We start from the raw sequence: 23,118 nt of genomic DNA on the forward strand, positions 1-23,118 counted from the left end.
TCCAAGTAAGACTCAAGCACCCTTGCTTGTGCCTTCCTTCCTGTCCAGCTTCCTTGAGTCTGTGGAGTGTAGCATGGGTATCTTGTATTTTATGGGTAATATTCACTTATAAGTGGATACACACTGTGTATGTCCTTTGGGGACTGGGTTACTTCACTCAGGATAATATTATCAAGATATACCCCTTTGCCCGCAAAATTCAGGACAGCCATTGTTTTTAATAGCTGAATAGCATTCCATGGTATAGATGTACCACATTTTCTTTTCCCATTCTTCGGTTGAGGGGCATCTAGGTTGTTCCAGTTTCTGGCCATTATGAATAAAGATGCTATGAACATTGTTGGGCAAGTGTCTTTGTGGGATGGTGGAGCATCTTTTGGGTCTATACCTGGTAGTGGTATAGCTGGGTTGTGAGTTAGAACTATGCCCCGCTTTCTGAGAACCCACCAAGCTGATTTTCAAAGTGGTGGTACAAATGTTGCACTCCAAGCAGTAGTGAGATGCTCCACATCTTCTTCAGCATATGCTATCTCTTGAGTTTTTGATCTTAGCTACTCCAACCTGTACTCCAATGGCCCTCTCTCTATCCATTCTGTTGTTAGCCTGTGTCTTTTAATTGGGCAATTGAGTCCATTGATGTTGAGAAACATTGATCAGTGATTGTTATTTCCTGTAACTTTTATGTTGCTGGTGTTAGTGTGTGTGTATATTAGTGTGTGTTTGTGTGTGCTTCCCTTTCGGTTGGAACTTTTCCTTCTGGTGTTTTCTGTAGGGCTGGTTTTGTGGATAGATATTGTTTGAGAAAAGTTTTCAATTAGCAATAATTGTACCTCGGATAAACCTCATTGGCTACGATACTGCCAGTGCACAAAGCTTCGATATTGCTTGAATTTGAATTTGTCTTGAAGTATCTTGTTTTCTTCATTTGTGGTGACTGAGAGTTTTGTTGGGTATAATAGTCTAGATTGGCATCCGTACTTTTTTAGAGGTTGCAAGGCATCTGTCCAGACACTTCTAGCTTTTAGAGTCTCTTTTGAGAAGTTAGATGTAATTCTGATAGGTCTGCCTTTGTATATTGCTTGCCCTTTTAACCTTGCTGCTTTTAATATTTTCTTTGTTATATAGATTTTGAGTTTTAATTATAATGTGACAGGAGGATTTTCTTTCCTCGCCAAGTCTAATTGGTGTTCTATAAGCTTCTCGTATATTTACAGGCATCTATCTCTTTGTTTAGATTGGGAAAGTTTTCTTCCATGATTTTGTTGAAAATATTTTCTGAGCCTTGGAAGTGGGACTCTTCCCTTTCTCTTCCAATTATTCTGAGGTTATATCTTTTCATGGTATCCCAGATTTACTGAATGTCTTATGTCAGGAATTTTTTAGATTTAACATTTTCTTTGGCTGATCAATTTCCTCTATTGTAGCTTCTACACCTGTGATTTTTCTCTTCTAGCTCCTGTATTCTATTGGTGATACTTATATCTGTTGTTCCTGTTCTCTTCCCTAGGTTTCCCGTCTCCAGGATTCCCTCAGTTTGTGTTTTCTTTATTGCTTCTACTTCCTCTTTCAGGTTTTGAACATTTATTTATTTATTTATTTATTTATTTATTTATTTATTTATTTATTTATTTATTTCCTTCACTTGTTTAATTGTATTTTCCTGTATTTCTTTAAGGAATCTATTCATTTCCTCTTTTTAAAGGCCTCTGTCATCTTTATAAGATTAGATTTAAGGTCCTTTTCTTCTGCCTCCACTATGTTAGAATGTCCAGGGCTTGCTGTAGAAGGGTAGCTGGGCTCTGAAGCTGTCATATTGCCCTGGCTTTTGTTGAATGTATTCTTTTGAGGACCTTTCGTCATCTGGGTGGCTTTGGTCCCTGGATGTTTCTGTTGTAATAGACATCGGGAAGGGGTTAACCTCCATGGTGCTGGTGTGGCAGGCCTATAGTGGGTATCCTTGGATTATCTGGTTCTGAATCTGCAGGTCTGTATGGTTCAGGCTCAGTAGTTCTGATGAAGGTGAGAAGAGAGGTGGCAGGGTAATGGAGGTCCTCCCAGGGCAGCTCTGCTTGCTCCAGAGGTCTCAGTAAGCAGTGAACATGGGTGGGGAAAAGGAAGCTTACCTGTATGGTTCAGGCTCGACAGGTCTGATGAAGATGGGAGGATAGATGGCAGGAGCACTATATCTTCTTTTCAAATGTTTAAAATCAACAGTTTCTAATTTGTGAACTTCAATGTTATCAATAGACCACTAGAAATGACCAATATTAACTAACCAACTGGACTGCCCAGAACTCCCAGGGACTAAAACTCCAACCAAAGTGTATACACAGAGGAATTCATAGTGCCAGCTACATATATAGCTGAGAATGGCCTTATCTGGCATCAATTGGAGGGGAGGCCCTGTGGAGGCTTGATCCCTCATCCAGAGGGATGCTAGAGCAGTGAGACAGGAGTGGGTGAGTGACTGGGAGAGCACCCTCATAGAGACAAAGGGGGGGTGTGGAATGGAGAGGTTATGAAGGGTGACAGGTAAGAAGAGATATTATTTGAAATATAAACAAATAAAATGCTCAATTAAAAAAAAGAAAGAAATGGAATCTTTCAATATGTGATTCATGAAGTCTTTTTGCCCTTTTAAAAAAATGGGTGTGACAGGGATTGAATCTAGGACCTGGTGCAGAGAAAAACAGATGTGTCCCTACATCTCTTTTTACATTTTATTTGGAAACCTGCTGGTCTAACTTAGTTACCTAAGGCAGCATAACTTTGCTCTCTCTCTCTCTCTCTCTCTCTCTCTCTATATATATATATATATATATATATATATATATATATATATATATATGTGTGTGTGTGTGTGTGTGTGTGTGTGTGTGTGTGTGTGTGTGTGTGTGTATTTCACCAAACTTAATTTCTGTAAAGCTGGGAACCAAATTCTTTCAATGTTAAAGGAAGAAACAGAAACAGAAAATTCTCAAGGGCATCTGTTTTTAGCATTAACAGTAGCTATGAAGTTTTAAGTGTATTACTGGTCATTTGACTAATCATAGTTTCCCCTTGGTTTCCCCTTCCTTCCTTCCTTCCCTCCTTCCTTCCCTCCTTCCTTCCTTCCTTCCTCTTTCTTTCTTCTTGTTTTTGAGACAGGTTCTTTCTATATATTCCTATATATACTGAATTTCACTCTGTAGAGCCAGGGTAGCCTCAAACTCACAGAGATCCTCCTGCCTCTGTTTCTTGAGTGCTGAAATTAAAGGTGTGTACCACTACACCGGAATCTTTTTTTAAAGTGGGTGTAATTAATTGCCACAATCAACAATGCTAGGTCTAATGGTCACTGTTGATTATCACAGATGTCATCCCCAAAACATACTAAGAACACTGGATCCCATATTTCCCGTTTTCATCACATAATTTATCTCTTTACCAAAATGCAAAAACATCATCTAGTGCTATGTTGAAAGATTTTAACTCACCAAGTTTTTGCCAATGAAAGGAAGGTATATTTTTTTAATAGATGTCTCTTTATTTTAAACAATGTATGATCATTCTAGACAAAATGGTCATAGTGAGAGCAAGACTCACATTCCACAGTCCTTTTGAAGTAGACAGATTTGATGCAGTGGCTGCCTGAGTACTGGTCATTTGTGGATTCCTGGCACAATTGACATGGCATTAGCTGATCTCTAGAGACTGATAGGTTATGGGTGCAAATTAAATCCATACAGTGAGTGGATAGAAACCTCTGTTGTCTTTGACTGGAGCTGGAGGATAGTTCTGGCCTCTCAGATCACCAAGCTATGGAGAGCTCATGAACCAAAACCCATTTGGAAGGGGGTCTGCTAGCACAGAGAATAAAGAAAAGAGGGTTTTCTAACTAGAACATTCCAAGGTTTGAGTCCTAACAATTGTCCTAGGAACACTGACAGCCAGGACACACAGTAAGCTTGAGTAGAGGGAATGACCTGATTCTCTTCAGAAGAAGAGCATTTGGATAGTTGGCACACGGGACCAGGCCTGGTGTAGGTAAATGATTGTGCAATGCTCCAGTGTACCAATCACTTGTCAGACTCACTTTCTGTTGTCAAATAAGATAACCACAGAAAAAGTTGCTTCGGGGAAAGGGAAAGAAATTCTCAGAGCCTCAGAAGCAAAGCAATATTTCATCCCTGGAAGCTGCCCTGGGGCAGATCTCTGGATCCTCTTTATCAAGTACATAATCTTGAATTATTAGTTAGTTTTCAAACTGTAAGGCAAGTGGCTGTGTATCCTTCGTTTTGAATCCTAATCACCTTTCTGACAGCCAGTTCTTTACCTAGCACCTAGCAAATGGAGAGGGATTTTAACGCGGGCATAGATACATTCAAATGAAGACACGGGGCTGGCAAGATTTATGTGAACTTGACACAAGCTAGAGTTATCTGAAAGGAGGGAGCCTCAGTTGAGAAAATGCCTCCAGAAGGCCTGGATCAAGGGCATTTTCTTAATTATTTAAGGGGTAGATTCCCACACATTGTTTGTGGTAGCATATTTGGACTAGTGGTCCTGTGTGCTGTAAGAGAACAAGATGAGTAAGCCATGATAAGCAAACCAGTAAGCATCATTCTCCTTTGTGTCTGTATTGGCTCCTGCCTCCAGGTTCCTGCCCCATTTGAGTTCCTGCCTGGCTTCCATCAACAATGGACTACAATCTAGAAGTGTAAACCAAATAAACCCCTTTCTCCCCACCTTGCTTTTTGGTCATGGCATTTCACTGGAGCAATAGACACTCTAAGACAGACATAATATTGGGTTATAGTAGCTTCCGTGATAGCACAGTGATACTGACAATAATAACAGTAACTGAAGGACCTGCTTCTCACCCACAAAGGGGATAAGGACTGAATGCTTTTTGATGAACACGGGCTGCACCGTAGCAACCATCTGGAAAATGCCAGTCTTGTTCTGTGGCATACATTTTGTTCTTGTACCAAAGAATTGGATCCCTGGTACTCCATCTTTCTCCCACTTGCTTAGTCCTCATTTCATTGTTCATGAATCCTAAATTACAAGATCAATATTTTTAGAAGTGAGCCTGACAAGGAGTTATGGTTTTCTCAGCTTCTGCAGTGTTGGTAAACACAGTAGAAACTCACTGGAGCAGATATTAGGTAAACCACTTGGCAGCATTTATGAGGCCCTTACCACCGTAAATGCATAATCCTATTTTCCTGTTATTATCCTGATTCTAACTGATAAAAATATAAACACTGAGAAAGCTGTGGTTACTTTATGCTCAACAGCCCTTGTGTCTCCATATCCATATCCGCAGAACCGTCTGGAATTTTCTGGACACTCATTATGCATTTATGATGAAGAAGGGATAGAGAATTGAATGCATAGACCTTCAGGCATCCCTGAGAACAATGAAGGGAAAGAAGTCTTCATTAAATAAAACTTTATTTCGATTAAGGAAAGAATTTGAGGGAGAACATACTGCATTATAATTCCTTTTCTCTAAGTATCATACTAGCATCCAATTTACTAGGAGAGGTAAATGAAATTATGCTTATGAGCCAGTAGCATAATACTGTCCAATCATCTTGCTGTCCCTCAACCAAGACAAGAACTTCTGAGCTAAAGACTTATGTCTAGGATGTTTATTAGGAGAGGACCTGCAAGATCCAGGAAGAAGGATAGAGAATGACAGGGGCAGATACACTGAAGACTGCCCTCCCATCTCATTACGACAGTATGCCTGCCCATCTATTGGGTCATGCCCTTCAAAATTATGGCTAACTTCATCTCCTGCAAGGCTTGGTGAACAAATTGCACAGCTGGTTTAAGCTGGCTTTCTAGACTTGATTAGGACTTGTCATCTCCAGATTCCACTACTCCTCATATAGGTCCTTCACCTTCCATCAGCATTTAGGTTGGTCTGTGAAGTTCAACTCACAGGGAAACCCAGACTCTAACTATTCAACAACCTAAGAATATTATCTATTGACCTTATTAGACCACAGTTGCTACCACTGCCCTTTCAGTGTTCTTACCAGGCACAAAACATCCAAAGACTTTGCTGAATCCTTGGGTCACAGTTACTCTTTTACTGTCTTCAGGGTACAAAAGAAATATGATTGCTATAGTATTATAAAAAAAGTCAACAATAAAGCAATTCCTTTCTTTGTCCAAACAGATTGGACAGAAATCATTGCTATAAAACCTTCAGTAAACTTCTGTGTCTCCTGTTGGGCACATTTCTCCCATTTTGGAACCAAGATTTCTATCCTGGTAGAAGTCAACAATGTGAGAATAAGTGCATACATCCTAGTGTATGTTTCATCATGAGTGATGGGAGATTCACATTAAATGTGTGGGAAAAGATACTGTTGACAAATACCAAACATCATAAGGCTGAAATAGGGCATATTACTATCCAATAGAATAGGCACTAAGACAGTGGATTCAAAGTAACAAAGATGAACATCGTAAGCAATGAAAGGCTTGATTCAGGAAAGTGCAGCAACCATAAATAAACATGGATGAAATTTGACTAAAGCTAAGGAATAAATATATAACTTTCCAATCATAGGTACAGATTGTAATATCTCTCTCTGACCAACTGACCAAAAACAGATAGAAAAATAACTAGCAAACAATTTAGATCATGCTGGCTCAGTAGTTGAATGTACAGCTAATTTCATAGAGAGTGAAGAAAATGAGCTATTTTCCAATACTTAGTGTGCCCGCTCAGGTGGACTCTATGGTGACCAAACAAGAAGTACCTAAGACAAGAAGTCTCAAAATAATTTAAATAATTCCAATTAGACAGAACATGTGTTTTGATCACAGTGGAATTAAGATAGGCCAATATAAGGGTGAGCACTGGAACTTGATGGTAAAACCCATCCTTAGTGTACACGGGGGCCTGCATTCAATACCCTTTAGCTTCCCAAATCAAAATATTGAAAGTTACTAACGTGATAAACATTAGGAAATTGAAATGGTCTTACAGTTTGATTCTGACATCTCCCCATGGGCTTATGTGTTTCAGAACTTGAACCTTAGGCAGCCATGCTGTCCTTGGATGTAGTAGAATTTGAGACATGGATCCAAGCTGGCAGTAGATTACCAGGTAGGCCTTGAACACTTCCACTCTGAGCTTCCTGATTGGCTATAATTGGTTGCATATTCTCACTCTCCTGAACTACCTCAGACCTCACAATGGGTCATGCCATCTGAGGCCGTGAACACAAGCAAACCTCTCTTCCCATAAGTTGCTTGTGTCAGATATCTATTGCATCAAAACAAGAAAATTTAACAGCACAAAAGCTAATAACACAGAGGGCAAGGAAAACCACAGGTGATTCAGAATTAAATAAGAGACATGTTTGCATAACCCAGACATTAATGAAGAAATCAAAAGATTTGGAAAATATTTCAAACTGAAAGTGAAAATGAATATTCAATTTTTAGGGACTATCTAAAACTGTACGGGAGAGAATGTATCTTGTTTTAGAAATCTATTTAGAAGGAAGAAAGGTCTAGTCAGACAGTACTTTAAAAAGGCTAAAGAAGGGGCTGGAGGGATGGCTCGGTGGTTAAGAGCACCAACTGCTCTTCGGGAGGTCCTGAGTTCAATTCCCAGAAGCCACATGGTGGCCCACAACCATCTGTAATGAATCCAGTGCCCTCTTCTGGCGTGTCTAAAGACAGTGACAGTGTATTCACATAAAATACATAAATAAATCTTTTTTTTTAAAAAGGGAGGCTAAAGAAGAGCTTCATCCCAGATCAAGCACAAGGATGGACAATAGGAACAAGAGAAGAGTCACAGAGCCAAAAAATGATCAAGGGTGAGCTGTTTTTGTTGGTGTCACAGCTGCCATGTTTTCTGACTTTGCTTTCTCCTTGGGGTTCATTCTAATGATGCCCAAGTATGGGAATGACTGATTTTGCTGCTACTTCCTGCCAGACATGATTGCCATCAACCATCTAGTTGTCCAGGACTACCACTGTATGGATAGCATTTGAATCCAGCACCTCCGTTCTTTCTTCTGAGGGCATACCTTGTGTCAGTGGATTAAGAATGATAATTTCACAGGGCTAAAAGCTTAGGATCTTCATTTGAAAAGGGATTCAAGGAATAGAAGGTGGGAGTGACACAGAGAATGAATGGCAATGAATACAAGGACATATTCTTGAATTTACCACTGTACAGGATGTGTCTTATCCCCAATAGGTTCCTTGAGGTGCCCCAGAACTGCTCACCCCGAGGAATACAGGAAAGCAGGGTCATAGGTCAGCTGCCTAGAGTTGCCAGACAAGTTGGAAGTGTAGACTTCAGTCCTTCTTGTGTGCACTGCACATGTGAGAATGCAGAGTTTACCGAGATGCTCCCATGTTCTCACCAGGTAGAGATTAGAGAAGCAAAAAGACCTGGGTCAGGAGCAAGGTCTGTAGAAATTGCATGGGAGAAGCTTAAGAAAAACTTATTTGGAATTTCTTACTGCAGCGATTATTAAGTGCCAAGCTGAGGGAATTTGAAGAGATGGAAAAATATATAATACATTCTCATATAGATAGCACTCTGTCCAAGACTATTCATATATATGTGTGTATATATGAATATATGAATGAACATATATGAATAGATATAAATAGTGTACAAATCAATATATATGAATAAATAATACATCAGGAATTTGTACTCAGATAAAAGTAACTTTATTAAAATGAAGATATACATATTCCTGGATAGAAGGAGAGAAGACAGGGTATTCATGGAACCAATCTTATTTGTCATTACAAACATTCTTTTTAAAAGACTTTCAAATTATTCTGCTTTTAAAGTTGTGGGTTTTTTGTTTGTTTGTTTGTTTTTTCTTTTTCCTTTTTCTTTTTTTCTTTCTTTTTTTCCGGAGCTGGGGACCAAACCCAGGGCCTTGCACATGCTAGGCAAGCGCTCTACCACTGAGCTAAATCCCCAACCCCTAAAGTTGTGTTTTTAATGTTCTTAGAAAACAATATAGACTGGTGACTTAATCTTTAGCCATGAATGTAGCTGATTACACAAACTTCTAATGACTCAAAAATGCTGCCAAAAATAAAATCTATTTGTCATTTCTCCTTGAGTTTCAGTAATAATGGGATAGGATGCCTTATAGAATCCCTTTGTTGTCTGTGGTCCCCAGAGATCTAGACTCAACCTTATCACTGCCATGTCTCAATGTATGAGGAGCCACAGTATGACCAATTCTCTGGATTCCAAGTTCCGGGAGAATAGAAAGCATCCATGTATTAAACATCTCTATGACCAGACACTTCTGAGTGCTATCACATACCTATGCAATTCATGTCTACGGTTCTGATTGCCTAGTCCCTAGTTAACCTTGGCAGCTGAGAGACCCTGTATTTCATATACAAGATAAAAGTATATAGTCAAAGAGAGTAGCACATATAAATTCTGACCATGATTACTTGTTGGTCTGAGATATAAACTCTTTTCTATATTCTCTTACCTGGAGTAACTAGGGTGCCCTCTTCATTGTCTCTTTATTCTGTTTCTGTGATGTTTGGGACCTTGCAGACTCTGGAGCAAAGACTAGCTCTACTCTCAAAGATTAACTCACCCGTGATCATTTCATTGCAAACCAACCCATGCTGAGCTTAGTCTCCAGACTGACATAGTTCTGTCATTCCCTTTGCTGGATCATACCCAGAGCTAGATGACAGGTAGCTTTGTATCCAAGAGCGCAGTGAAATTGTCCAAACCAGCCCTTCCCAACCAATTCTACTTTGGCTTGTTGTTTCTTTGTAGCAAAAACCACAATGAGACTTTAGTCATGTTCTGTCCTCGCCTACTCTTTAACCATCGCTGATATGTTCCTTTGTGTTTCTGTGTTGTGACATATCACATTTTCAAGGGAAGTTTGACTAACTATTCCTTCAATCATAATGTTCTTCTATGCTGTTAGCTTCATTGTGTTTGAATGATAATCAAATCCTCATCTTAAAACATGCCTGCTACCCAGGAGATATGTGATAAAAGCTGGCTGAGTGAAGTAGTAGCAAGCCTTTGATAAGACGGAAAACCAAAAGCCAACTTTTATTAAAGCTCTACTAGCTACTCACACACGGGGAGGTAGCAAGAGTAGGGATGATGGAACGCAGACAGGTATATAGGATTAAATAGACAACCCAGATACAAGGCACCAACACTCTGGCCTTATAAATCCACATCTGCTTTTACAGATGCTCAAGAATGTAACTGCCCTCCCTCTTCCTCTGGTGTGGATAACATTATCTGCACCGTTTTCTACTGACAGATTTCTCTCCGGAATGACCACAGAAGGACTCTTTCGTGTTCTCTTGATGCTCTACTTTCTGCCACTGGCACTTGCAAAGTAATGAGTAAGTAGGTTTCTCAGAATTCGTGTGCAAATTCTGGAGACTGCATTCATGCCTGACAGTACAATGGGAAACATTACTATTGCGTCCAATAATGAAAACACTTGTTTCTGGTTTCTCAGTTCCTTCCTACCATGGCAACATGACTATGAGTGGTTCATAATGTTATCTATATAAAATTAGAAGCCATCGAGAGGAAGCTTCCAATTAGGTATGCAAGAGTGGATGTTTTCCTTCAGTTGGAAAAGGTTATTCCATAAACATTCCCTTGGTTTCTTTGATGTTCTAAACTACTGAGAATGAAAAAATAGGAAACTTTATACAAAAAATAGAATGCTACTGTGTATCTAGTGAATACATTTTCCTTCTTCACTCAACCATAAACCAAACTCCTGTTGCATCGCAGAATTGTAATATACCCTGTAGAGCTTGATGGCAGCCAAGGGTTGCGTTATGTCTCTGACGAGGAAAGTACGAAGACTTAAGACCTGTGCGTTGCCTTTGGACCAAGTGATAAGAAGCTCGCGATCGAGTAGTACCTCACTATTAACCTTCAACAGAGAAGGGTTCTCCCATTTCTTATTTCTTTTATAGCTTGGCTGTTTAGCACTGAACGATTAACTAGAGCCCACATTTAGACATTTTCTTGGAATTAGAAAACACATTTTTCAATATAGGAACTAATGCAGTACTCAGTGGGACTAGAGACACAGTGTCTAGATGACGATGGGCTAATGTCTGCCAGTAAAATCAGCCTGTATTACTCAAACGCCCAAAAACCTGCTCACCTCAGTTCCTGGCACAGAAAATGACAGAATTATGTTCCCTCTAGCTTCATTTATACACAGTTAAACAAAATGTGGGTAATCTGCAAGTGCAATAACTTGTGTTTCTCTATTTCATTTTTTTTTTAGTAGTGGAATTAACTTGAATAAAAGGCTGTTGAGCGGCTCCCTGTTGGTCTCCAGTGGGTTGGTGTACATATATTTTAGAGGCACATTTGTTTCAATTCAGCTAACATAGTCAGGCAAAGATAGCAGAATATTGCATTGCTTCCTTTGAGCCAAAGAGTCAGTTTGCATGGGCATAGGTCAGAAGCCAAAGAGAAGATAGAATGAATGGGGGTTCCATTCTTAGCCTTTGCACTCTGCATAAAGGAGCTTACTGCAAACATGACCCAAAGTCTCTTTGTTCCAGTCATATTCTATGATCATTAACAATGATCCTGGCACTCATGCTCATTCCTCTCACAGTAGTTTCTGAGGGTAGAAATAACAGAACATGAAAGCAGAAGGAAATTCTGATTTGTACCAGTGAGATTGCCAAGAGTTCAGGCTAGACTATCAGGAATATTAGTCAATGAATGCAACATCAACTGTCTTGTCATGCTTGCTCTCGTCCTCCTCCTCCTCCTCCCTCTCCTCCTCGTCCTCCTCCTCGTCCTCCTCCTCTTCATCCTCCTCCTCCTCCTCCTCATGTCAGTAGAGTTGGTTCCCAGGAGACCCCAGTACATTCTGAATAGCATTGTATGCAGGAAAATCCCTTAGTTCCTCTGTAGGACATGAACTATAAACATGGCGTGGTGTGGGAGGAGGATTGGGAAAGTAGACCTATATAAGTGGAGGGGGGAGGTAAAGAAGAGAGGGGAAGGGGTAAAGAAGAGAGGAAAGGAGTGGGGAGAGATAGTGTGTCAGCATGATTGAAAAGGCTGATGTATCCATTCAGAACTACTGCACGCAGAAAGTGATGTGTGGGAAGGGATACTCAAAGAGAAACAGAATCAAGGCTCCAAAAAACATACAAAAATTATGTGTTTCAGGCCATGAAAAGCTGCCTGAAACATTTAAACTAGGGAATTCAGGAGTGGAATCTGTTTCTACTTGGAGGCAGTGAAGTCTGAGGCTATCTTAGCTCACTTCTTGGAAGTAGCCTGCCATGGAAATTCTTGTTCTCTGTCAATCTGATGAGTGTGGGATGTCGTACCTCCCACCCGTGAGTATTCAAGATAGAGCAAAATGCATCCTCCTTGGGATCAGAGGGTCTTCAGAATGTAGTCCATGGTTAAAATATAAAGCAGTAGATGAGGCTGGACCACAGGATAAAGATTACACTGACAGCGTAGAGCTATTTTCAGATGAGTGGGTTTGCTCTTCTCTGTTTCTTGTTGTTTGGTTGATTTTTCAGGTAGAATCACTGTGTCCAAGCAAGGCAATCCGTAAATCTTGACATGCCTCAGCAGGCAGGGCTACATCCAGTTCCAGAGATGAGAGCTGCTGCTGGTATCTCCATGAAATAGAATGTAACCCATCTGAAGATTGATACCCCATTCAAAAGTCACTGCTAAACGTCTTGCGTCCGGGATGGCACAAGAACAAGTTATTTCCTTAAAGGGTTCATGAGTTAGAGACTTGGTGTTCACTGAGGGACAGTGTTGGGAGGTGCTGTGGACCTTTAAGGGGTGGGGCTTATTCGGAAGTCTTAGGTCTTTGATTTTCTACTGGAGTGTTGGGTAGCTCTTTCGAAAGAGTTCTTATCTAAGAGGTGAGACTTGGCTCCTCCTGGCCCCGCAGTGTCACCTGTAACTCTCAAAGTGGGTCCTTCTGCCAGGCTATCATCTGCCATTCAGTCCTCACCAGAGGAAGATTCAATGGGAAGCCAGAACTTGAGGTTTCATTCTTGTGACTGGTGAGTGGAAGAAGCCCTTTTTGTTCAAGTTACCGAGCTTCAGGTACTTTGTCATAACAAATTAGAGCGGACTAATACAGTCTCCTTCTGTTCAGGAGTACGAAGAGCCGGTAGTAAAAAGAATCTCTAGCCATGCTTTTGTCAGTCTCTTTTTTTTTTTTTTTTTTTTTTTTATTAACTTGAGTATTTCTTATATACATTTCGAGTGTTATTCCCTTTCCCGGTTTCCGGGCAAACATCCCCCTCCCCCCTCCCCTTCCTTATGGGTGTTCCCCTCCCAACCCTCCCCCCATTGCCGCCCTCCCCCCATAGACTAGTTCACTGTGGGTTCAGTCTTAGCAGGACCCAGGGCTTCCCCTTCCACTGGTGCTTTTACTAGGATATTCATTGCTACCTATGGGGTCAGAGTCCAGGGTCAGTCCATGTATAGTCTTTAGGTAGTGGCTTAGTCCCTGGAAGCTCTGGTTGCTTGGCATTGTTGTACTTTTGGGGTCTCGAGCCCCTTCAAGCTCTTCCAGTTCTTTCTCTGATTCCTTCAATAGGGGACCTATTCTCAGTTCAGTGGTTTGCTGCTGGCATTCGCCTCTATATTTGCTGTATTCTGGCTGTGTCTCTCAGGAGCGATCTACATCCGGCTCCTGTCGGTCTGCACTTCTTTGCTTCATCCATCTTGTCTAATTGGGTGGCTGTATATGTATGGGCCACATGTGGGGCAGGCTCTGAATGGGTGTTCCTTCAGTCTCTGTTTTAATCTTTGCCTCTCCCTTCCCTGCCAAGGGTATTCTTTTTCCTCATTTAAAGAAGGAGTGAAGCATTCACATTTTGATCATCCGTCTTGAGTTTCGTTTGTTCTAGGGATCTAGGGTAATTCAAGCATTTGGGCTAATAGCCACTTATCAATGAGTGCATACCATGTATGTCTTTCTGTGATTGGGTTAGCTCACTCAGGATGATATTTTCCAGTTCCAACCATTTGCCTACGAATTTCATAAACTCGTTGTTTTTGATAGCTGAGTAATATTCCATTGTGTAGATGTACCACATTTTCTGTATCCATTCCTCTGTTGAAGGGCATCTGGGTTCTTTCCAGCTTCTGGCTATTATAAATAAGGCTGCGATGAACATAGTGGAGCACGTGTCTCTTTTATATGTTGAGGCATCTTTTGGGTATATGCCCAAGAGAGGTATAGCTGGATCCTCAGGCAGTTCAATGTCCAATTTTCTGAGGAACCTCCAGACTGATTTCCAGAATGGTTTTACCAGTCTGCAATCCCACCAACAATGGAGGAGTGTTCCTCTTTCTCCACATCCTCGCCAGCATCTGCTGTCACCTGAGTTTTTGATCTTAGCCAATCGCACTGGTGTGAGGTGAAATCTCAGGGTTGTTTTGATTTGCATTTCCCTTATGACTAAAGATGTTGAACATTTCTTTAGGTGTTTCTCAGCCATTCGGCATTCCTCAGCTGTGAATTCTTTGTTTAGCTCTGAACCCCATTTTTTAATAGGGTTATTTGTTTCCCTGCGGTCTAACTTCTTGAGTTCTTTGTATATTTTGGAAATAAGGCCTCTATCTGTTGTAGGATTGGTAAAGATCTTTTCCCAATCTGTTGGTTGCCGTTTTGTCCTAACCACAGTGTCCTTTGCCTTACAGAAGCTTTGCAGTTTTATGAGATCCCATTTGTCGATTCTTGATCTTAGAGCATAAGCCATTGGTGTTTTGTTCAGGAAATTTTTTCCAGTGCCCATGTGTTCCAGATGCTTCCCTAGTTTTTCTTCTATTAGTTTGAGTGTGTCTGGTTTGATGTGGAGGTCCTTGATCCACTTGGACTTAAGCTTTGTACAGGGTGATAAGGATGGATCGATCTGCATTCTTCTACATGTTGCCCTCCAGTTGAACCAGCACCATTTGCTGAAAATACTATCTTTTTTCCATTGGATGGTTTTGGCTCCTTTGTCAAAAATCAAGTGACCATAGGTGTGTGGGTTCATTTCTGGGTCTTCAATTCTATTCCATTGGTCTATCTGTCTGTCTCTGTACCAATACCATGCAGTTTTTATCACTATTGCTCTGTAATACTGCTTGAGTTCAGGGATAGTGATTCCCCCTGAAGTCCTTTTATTGTTGAGGATAGCTTTAGCTATCCTGGGTTTTTTGTTATTCCAGATGAATTTGCAAATTGTTCTGTCTAACTCTTTGAAGAATTGGATTGGTATTTTGATGGGGATTGCATTGAATCTGTAGATTGCTTTTGGTAAAATGGCCATTTTTACCATATTAATCCTGCCAATCCATGAGCATGGGAGATCTTTCCATCTTCTGAGGTCTTCTTCAATTTCTTTCCTCAGTGTCTTGAAGTTCTTATTGTACAGATCTTTTACTTGCTTGGTTAAAGTCACACCGAGGTACTTTATATTATTTGGGTCTATTATGAAGGGTGTCGTTTCCCTAATTTCTTTCTCGGCTTGTTTCTCTTTTGTATAGAGGAAGGCAACTGATTTATTTGAGTTAATTTTATACCCAGCCACTTTGCTGAAGTTGTTTATCAGCTTTAGTAGTTCTCTGGTGGAACTTTTGGGATCACTTAAATATACTATCATGTCATCTGCAAATAGTGATATTTTGACCTCTTCTTTTCCGATCTGTATCCCTTTGATCTCCTTTTGTTGTCTGATTGCTCTGGCTAGAACTTCAAGAACTATATTGAATAAGTAGGGAGAGAGTGGGCAGCCTTGTCTAGTCCCTGATTTTAGTGGGATTGCTTCAAGTTTCTCTCCATTTAGTTTAATGTTAGCAACTGGTTTGCTGTATATGGCTTTTACTATGTTTAGGTATGGGCCTTGAATTCCTATTCTTTCCAGGACTTTTATCATGAAGGGGTGTTGAATTTTGTCAAATGCTTTCTCAGCATCTAATGAAATGATCATGTGGTTCTGTTCTTTCAGTTTGTTTATATAATGGATCACGTTGATGGTTTTCCGTATATTAAACCATCCCTGCATGCCTGGGATGAAGCCTACTTGATCATGGTGGATGATTGTTTTGATGTGCTCTTGAATTCGGTTTGCCAGAATTTTATTGAGTATTTTTGCGTCGATATTCATAAGGGAAATTGGTCTGAAGTTCTCTTTCTTTGTTGTGTCTTTGTGTGGTTTAGGTATAAGAGTAATTGTGGCTTCGTAGAAGGAATTCGGTAGGGCTCCATCTGTTTCAATTTTGTGGAATAGTTTGGATAATATTGGTATGAGGTCTTCTATGAAGGTTTGATAGAATTCTGCACTAAACCCGTCTGGACCTGGGCTCTTTTTGGTTGGGAGACCTTTAATGACTGCTTCTATTTCCTTAGGAGTTATGGGGTTGTTTAACTGGTTTATCTGTTCCTGATTTAACTTCGATACCTGGTATCTGTCTAGGAAATTGTCCATTTCCTGAAGATTTTCAAATTTTGTTGAATATAGGTTTTTATAGTAAGATCTGATGATTTTTTGAATTTCCTCCGAATCTGTAGTTATGTCTCCCTTTTCATTTCTGATTTTGTTAATTTGGACACACTCTCTGTGTCCTCTCGTTAGTCTGGCTAAGGGTTTATCTATCTTGTTGATTTTCTCAAAGAACCAACTTTTGGTTCTGTTGATTCTTTCTATGGTCCTTTTTGTTTCTACTTGGTTGATTTCAGCTCTGAGTTTGATTATTTCCTGCCTTCTACTCCTCCTGGGTGTATTTGCTTCTTTTTGTTCTAGAGCTTTTAGGTGTGCTGTCAAGCTGCTGACATATGCTCTTTCCTGTTTCTTTCTGCAGGCACTCAGCGCTATGAGTTTTCCTCTTAGCACAGCTTTCATTGTGTCCCATAAGTTTGGGTATGTTGTACCTTCATTTTCATTAAATTCTAAGAAATCTTTAATTTTTTCTTTATTTCTTCCTTGACCAGGTTATCGTTGAGTAGAGCATTGTTCAACTTCCACGTATATGTGGGCATTCTTCCCTTATTGTTATTGAAGACCAGTTTTAGGCCATGGTGGTCTGATAGCACGCATGGGATTATTTCTATCTTTCTGTACCTGTTGAGGCCCGTTTTTTTTTTTTTTTCCTGTTCTTTTTTTCGGAGCTGGGGACCGAACCCAGGGCCTTGCGCTTGCTAGGCAAGCGCTCTACCACTGAGCTAAATCCCCAACCCCGAGGCCCGTTTTTTGACCAATTATATGGTCAATTTTGGAGAAAGTACCATGAGGAGCTGAGAAGAAGGTATATCCTTTTGCTTTAGGATAGAATGTTCTATAAATATCCGTTAAGTCCATTTGGCTCATGACTTCTCTTAGTCTGTCTACATCACTGTTTAATTTCTGTTTCCATGATCTGTCCATTGATGAGAGTGGGGTGTTGAAATCTCCCACTATTATTGTGTGAGGTGCAATGTGTGTTTTGAGCTTTAGTAAGGTTTCTTTTACATATGTAGGTGCCCTTGTATTTGGGGCATAGATATTTAGGATTGAGAGTTCATCTTGGTTGATTTTTCCTTTGATGAATATGAAGTGTCCTTCCTTATCTTTTTTGATGACTTTTAGTTGGAAATTGATTTTATTTGATATTAGAATGGCTACTCCAGCTTGCTTCTTCTGACCATTTGCTTGGAAAGTTGTTTTCCAGCCTTTCACTCTGAGGTAGTGTCTGTCTTTGTCTCTGAGGTGTGTTTCCTGTAGGCAGCAGAATGCAGGGTCCTCGTTGCGTATCCAGTTTGTTAATCTATGTCTTTTTATTGGGGAGTTGAGGCCATTGATATTGAGAGATATTAAGGAATAGTGATTATTGCTTCCCGTTATATTCATATTTGATGTGAGGTTATGTTTGTGTGCTTTCATTCTCTTTGTTTTGTTGCCAAGACGATTAGTTTCTTGCTTCTTCTAGGGTATAGCTTGCCTCCTTATGTTGGGCTTTACCATTTATTATCCTTTGTAGTGCTGGATTTGTAGAAAGATATTGTGTAAATTTGGTTTTGTCATGGAATATCTTGGTTTCTCCATCAATGTTAATTGAGAGTTTTGCTGGATACCGTAATCTGGGCTGGCATTTGTGTTCTCTTAGGGTCTGTATAACATCAGTCCAGGATCTTCTGGCCTTCATAGTTTCTGGCGAGAAGTCTGGTGTGATTCTGATAGGTCTCCCTTTATATGTTACTTGACCTTTTTCCCTTACTGCTTTTAATATTCTTTCTTTATTTTGTGCGTTTGGTGTTTTGACAATTATGTGACGGGAGGTGTTTCTTTTCTGGTCCAATCTATTTGGAGTTCTGTAGGCTTCCTGTATGTCTATGGGTATCTCTTTTTTTAGGTTAGGGAAGTTTTCTTCTATGATTTTGTTGAAGATATTTACTGGTCCTTTGAGCTGGGAGTCTTCACTCTCTTCTATACCTATTATCCTTAGGTTTGATCTTCTCATTGAGTCCTGGATTTCCTGTATGTTTTGGACCAGTAGCTTTTTCCGCTTTACATTATCTTTGACAGTTGAGTCAATGATTTCTATGGAATCTTCTGCTCCTGAGATTCTCTCTTCCATCTCTTGTATTCTGTTGGTGAAGCTTGTATCTACAGCTCCTTGTCTCTTCTTTTGGTTTTCTATATCCAGGGTTGTTTCCATGTGTTCTTTCTTGATTGCTTCTATTTCCATTTTTAATTCCTTCAACTGTTTGATTGTGTTTTCCTGGAATTCTTTCAGGGATTTTTGCGATTCCTCTCTGTAGGCTTTTACTTGTTTATTAATGTTTTCCTGTGCTTCCCTAAGTGTGTTCAGGTCTTTCCTGAAGTCCTCCAGCATCATGATCAAATATGATTTTGAAACTAGATCTTGCTTTTCTGGTGTGTTTGGATATTCCATGTTTGTTTTGGTGGGAGAATTGGGCTCCGATGATGGCATGTAGTCTTGGTTTCTGTTGCTTGGGTTCCTGCGCTTGCCTCTCACCATCAGATTATCTCTAGTGTTACTTTGTTCTGCTATTTCTGACAGTGGCTAGACTGTCCTATAAGCCTGTGTGTCAGGAGTGCTGTAGACCTGTTTTCCTCTCTTTCAGTCAGTTATGGGGACAGAGTGTTCTGCTTTCGGGCGTGTAGTTTTTCCTCTCTACAGGTCTTCCGCTGTTCCTGTGGGCCTGTGTCTTGAGTTCACCAGGCAGCTTTCTTGCAGCAGAAAATTTGGTCTTACCTGTGGTCCCGAGGCTCAGGTTTGCTCGTGGGGTGCTGTTCAGGGGCTCTCTGCAGCGGCAGCAACCAGGAAGACCTGTGCCGCCCCTTCCGGGAGCTTCAGTGCACCAGGGTTCCAGATGGTCTTTGGCTTTTTCCTCTGGCGTCCGAGATGTGTGTGCAGGGAGCAGTCTCTTCTGGTTTCCCAGGCTTGTCTGCCTCTCTGAAGGTTTAGCTCTCCGGGTGCAGAGAACTGTTTATCCGGTCTGTTTCCTTCAGGGTCCGGCGGTGTCTCTGGCAGGTGTCCTGCTGCTCCTGGGCCCTCCCCCACGGGAGCCCAGAGGCCTTATACAGTTTCCTCTTGGGCCAGGGATGTGGGCAGGGGTGAGCAGTGTTGGTGGTCTCTTCCGCTCTGCAGCCTCAGGAGTGCCCACCTGACCAGGCGGTTGGGTCTCTCTCTCACCGGGTCTGGGAGCAGAGAGCTGCTGCGGGCCGGGATCCTCGGGTGTGGGACTTCCGGTAAACACAGAACGTGCCTGGTCCTAGAGAAATTCTGCTTCCGTGTGTCCCAAGCTCACCAGGCAGCTTTCTTGCAGCAGAAAATTTGGTCTTACCTGTGGTCCCGAGGCTCAAGTTCGCTCGTGGAGTGCTGCCCCGGGGCTCTCTGCAGCGGCAGCAACCAGGAAGACCTGTGCCGCCCCTTCCGGGAGCTTCAGTGCACCAGGGTTCCAGATGGTCTTTGGCTTTTTCCTCTGGCGTCCGAGATGTGTGTGCAGGGAGCAGTCTCTTCTGGTTTCCCAGGCCTGTCTGCCTCTCTGAAGCCTTTTGTCAGTCTCTTAACCTCTCTCTTTCTTGCCCAGTGCTCTCCTGTGGAGGTAAGAAACCACCAGCACTGGCTTGTGTCTTCCCCCATAGTGTCTCCTGTCACTACGTGACTTCTCTCCAATTAGGAGAGAGCAGACGATTGACCAGGTCTCCTACTTCTGAACTCCAGGATTCATTTTCAAGTCAGGTGTATTGAAGTGAAATGTCAGTCTCCCCGCTTAAAATATCAAGTATTTATTTAACCAGAGGCCGCAATATTGCTGAAGACACTCACCAAAGCATCTGAGTAGAAAATCCCAGGAATATCCTGCCTTGGCCACACCTTGCTTCCTTTCTTTTTTTTTTTTTCTTTTGGTTCTTTTTTTCGGAGCTGGGGACCGAACCCAGGGCCTTGTGCTTCCTAGGTAAGCGCTCTACCACTGAGCTAAATCCCCAGCCCCCCCTTGCTTCCTTTCTAATGTCACCTGAGGTTGCTCTGTGAGAAAAGGTCCACTTAAGTATCTTATCATCTGTCATACACAAGGCTTTGGTTTGTGTTGATCAAATTTATAGCAAAATAAGAGTATATTTTCATAGTTGCATTATTGCTCATATATATTTAGATATATCTTTCTAGCTTTGTGAGATAGTTACATATTAAAGATCGATATTGTTGATTTTGCTTTTGAGACAGGGACTATAAGTATCTATGGCTGTCCTTCAACTTGCTATCTAGAGTAGCTGGCTTCATACTCACCAACATTCACTTGTCTCCTGAATGCTGGGATTAAAAGCATGTACTACGCCACCCATCCCTCCTGCAGATTTAAAGGAAAACAATCTGAGAACTTAGTTTGGCTATTCTGTGAGATGCATATTATTTTAAGAAACATTTTTTTTACACATTGGCAATGTTTTCCAGGAAATTTTCTTTATTTTTTTAAAGATGTAGTTATTTTATATATGCAAGTCCACTGTCACTGTCTTCAGATACCTCAGAAGAGGGCACTGGATTCCATTATAGATGGTTATGAGACACCGTATGGTGGCTGGGAATTGAACTCAGGACCTCTGAAAGAATAGTCAGTGCTCTTAAACCATCTCTTCAGTCCATTTTCCAGGAAATTTTAATGTTGGAAATAATGCCTAAGATCTGATCCTACTGGTAACCCTGTTACATGTGGATTACGTGGTACTGCTGTAATGTATGTATAATCTTCTATTGTAACCAGTGGTCTATCAACTTAAAATATTCTATATGGAGTCATCCATTTCAGTTATACATTGTGATATTTCACTTGCCTTATATAAAACCAATCAACCAACAAGTAAAGAATCCTACCCTACCTCACAAAACCACTCCACTGCTTGGAATATGGAGTTCTGCTAGATACATTAAGGTATAAGAAACAATTGTAGACACTAGAACAGTAGGTAGAATTTGTCCCATGTTATTCAATGGATACATTTGCAACATGAGTAAAAGAATAAAAGGTTGACTGATTGATTGATTGATTGATGAACTAATGATTGATTGATTGATAAACTAATGAATATATATATCCAAGATTATAATTTTATTTTCAAAAGAAATGACAATCATATAAATAAATGATTAGAATAAAGCATTGGTACATATTCCTGATCATACATTTTACTAGATAATTGTGCATGCATGCATGTGTGTATGTGTGTGTTTGTGTATGTGTGTGCTCCTAGGTGTGTGTATGTGTAGGCATGCATGTGCATATGTGCATATGTGTGATCCATTCCAGTAAAGGTGTTCTACCTTCTGAAAGAGTTCCTGTGTGATTTCTCTAGAACATATCAATTTCAACTTGTACTAATGTACAGCTGAAAGTGATATTCTCCTTTCCCAAGACAGAGATGGGAATGAATGAGACAAAGACTAGTTGGCAAGTTCATGTATTGGCATCTAAGTGGGACCCATAGAGGTTGGCAAAGTCCTATCTCTTTTCTTGGTCTGAGAACCACAGCAAATTAAAAAAGTAGTAGGCCTGGTCTCACAACACAACACAACTTTCCTGCATTGTATACGTTTGATACAGATGTTAATACAGATGAGGAGATTATTAATGCTCACTATTATAAATAAAATCTCATTCATAAAAGTATACTCATACCTGAATGTATACACATAATTGAATTTAAATAACCACAGTCTAAGGACATTTAATTCACTGTCTTTCCAAGTTCAAGGTCAATGCAGCTGTACTTCTGAATCCGTGTGCATCTGCAGTCTTTGATGACCTAGCTAACAAAGCAGCATTTCAATACTGTTTTTTCTTCTTTTTAAATCATGTCCCCCACTATGCCAGGAAAATGATATCACCTAATTGCTAACCGAGTACTCAATTATCCTAGGGAGTCTCTCATAGAGAGGAAGCAGGAACATCATCCTTGAGAAAATAGAAACCTGATGAACTGGGACTTCTAGCCCAAGCCAATTGACGCTGTAGTCGGCAACATTGAGCTTTCCAATGTGCCGATGAACATGGCCTAGACATTAAGTCAAGTCATACTGTACACAGCTTGATTATGAGATGTAATCAGAGCCAGGCCTGCTGTTTGGGACCAGCATTTTCCAGCCAAAGTAAGCATTATCATCGTCTACTCTCATCTGACTTACAGTGTAGGAAAATAAATGTTGTAAGCAAGAGAGGCGAAAATAGGCTAAGTAGAAACTTGTCAGAGAGCTGGCTTTTTATTTTATTTTATTTCATGTTATTTTATTTTATATTGTCCATATTACAGAGGCACTCCTGGGATCAGGCATCAATAGTATTCAAATCCAATTGCAAACTTAATAACCAGAAACTACATGGCTGTTTCACAGTTAACCCTGTTAATGTCAGGCTGGAAGCTGTCTACACACCTAATCCTTCATTAAATCAATAGTAACACATTTCAGATAGGAGAAAGGGTGAAGGGCTTATGGAAAAATGCTTCTTGCAGATTCTTAGAGTGTCTCTAGATGACTTTGTTAGCTCATGTGACAAAAACAAACAAAACAAAACAAAACAAAACAAAAACCCTGCTGAAGCAAACAGG

General features: G+C 40.6%; 1 pseudogene; it reads right to left on the reverse strand.

The window, feature by feature from the left end:
- Positions 1 to 792: 792 nt before the first annotated feature.
- LOC120098031 (U4 spliceosomal RNA) lies at positions 793 to 875 on the reverse strand (annotated as a pseudogene).
- Positions 876 to 23,118: the final 22,243 nt, after the last annotated feature.

The sequence above is a fragment of the Rattus norvegicus genome, chromosome 17 (assembly GCF_021556685.1).
Source record: "Rattus norvegicus strain SHRSP/BbbUtx chromosome 17, alternate assembly SHRSP_T2T, whole genome shotgun sequence".
Taxonomy (NCBI): Eukaryota; Metazoa; Chordata; class Mammalia; order Rodentia; family Muridae; genus Rattus; species Rattus norvegicus.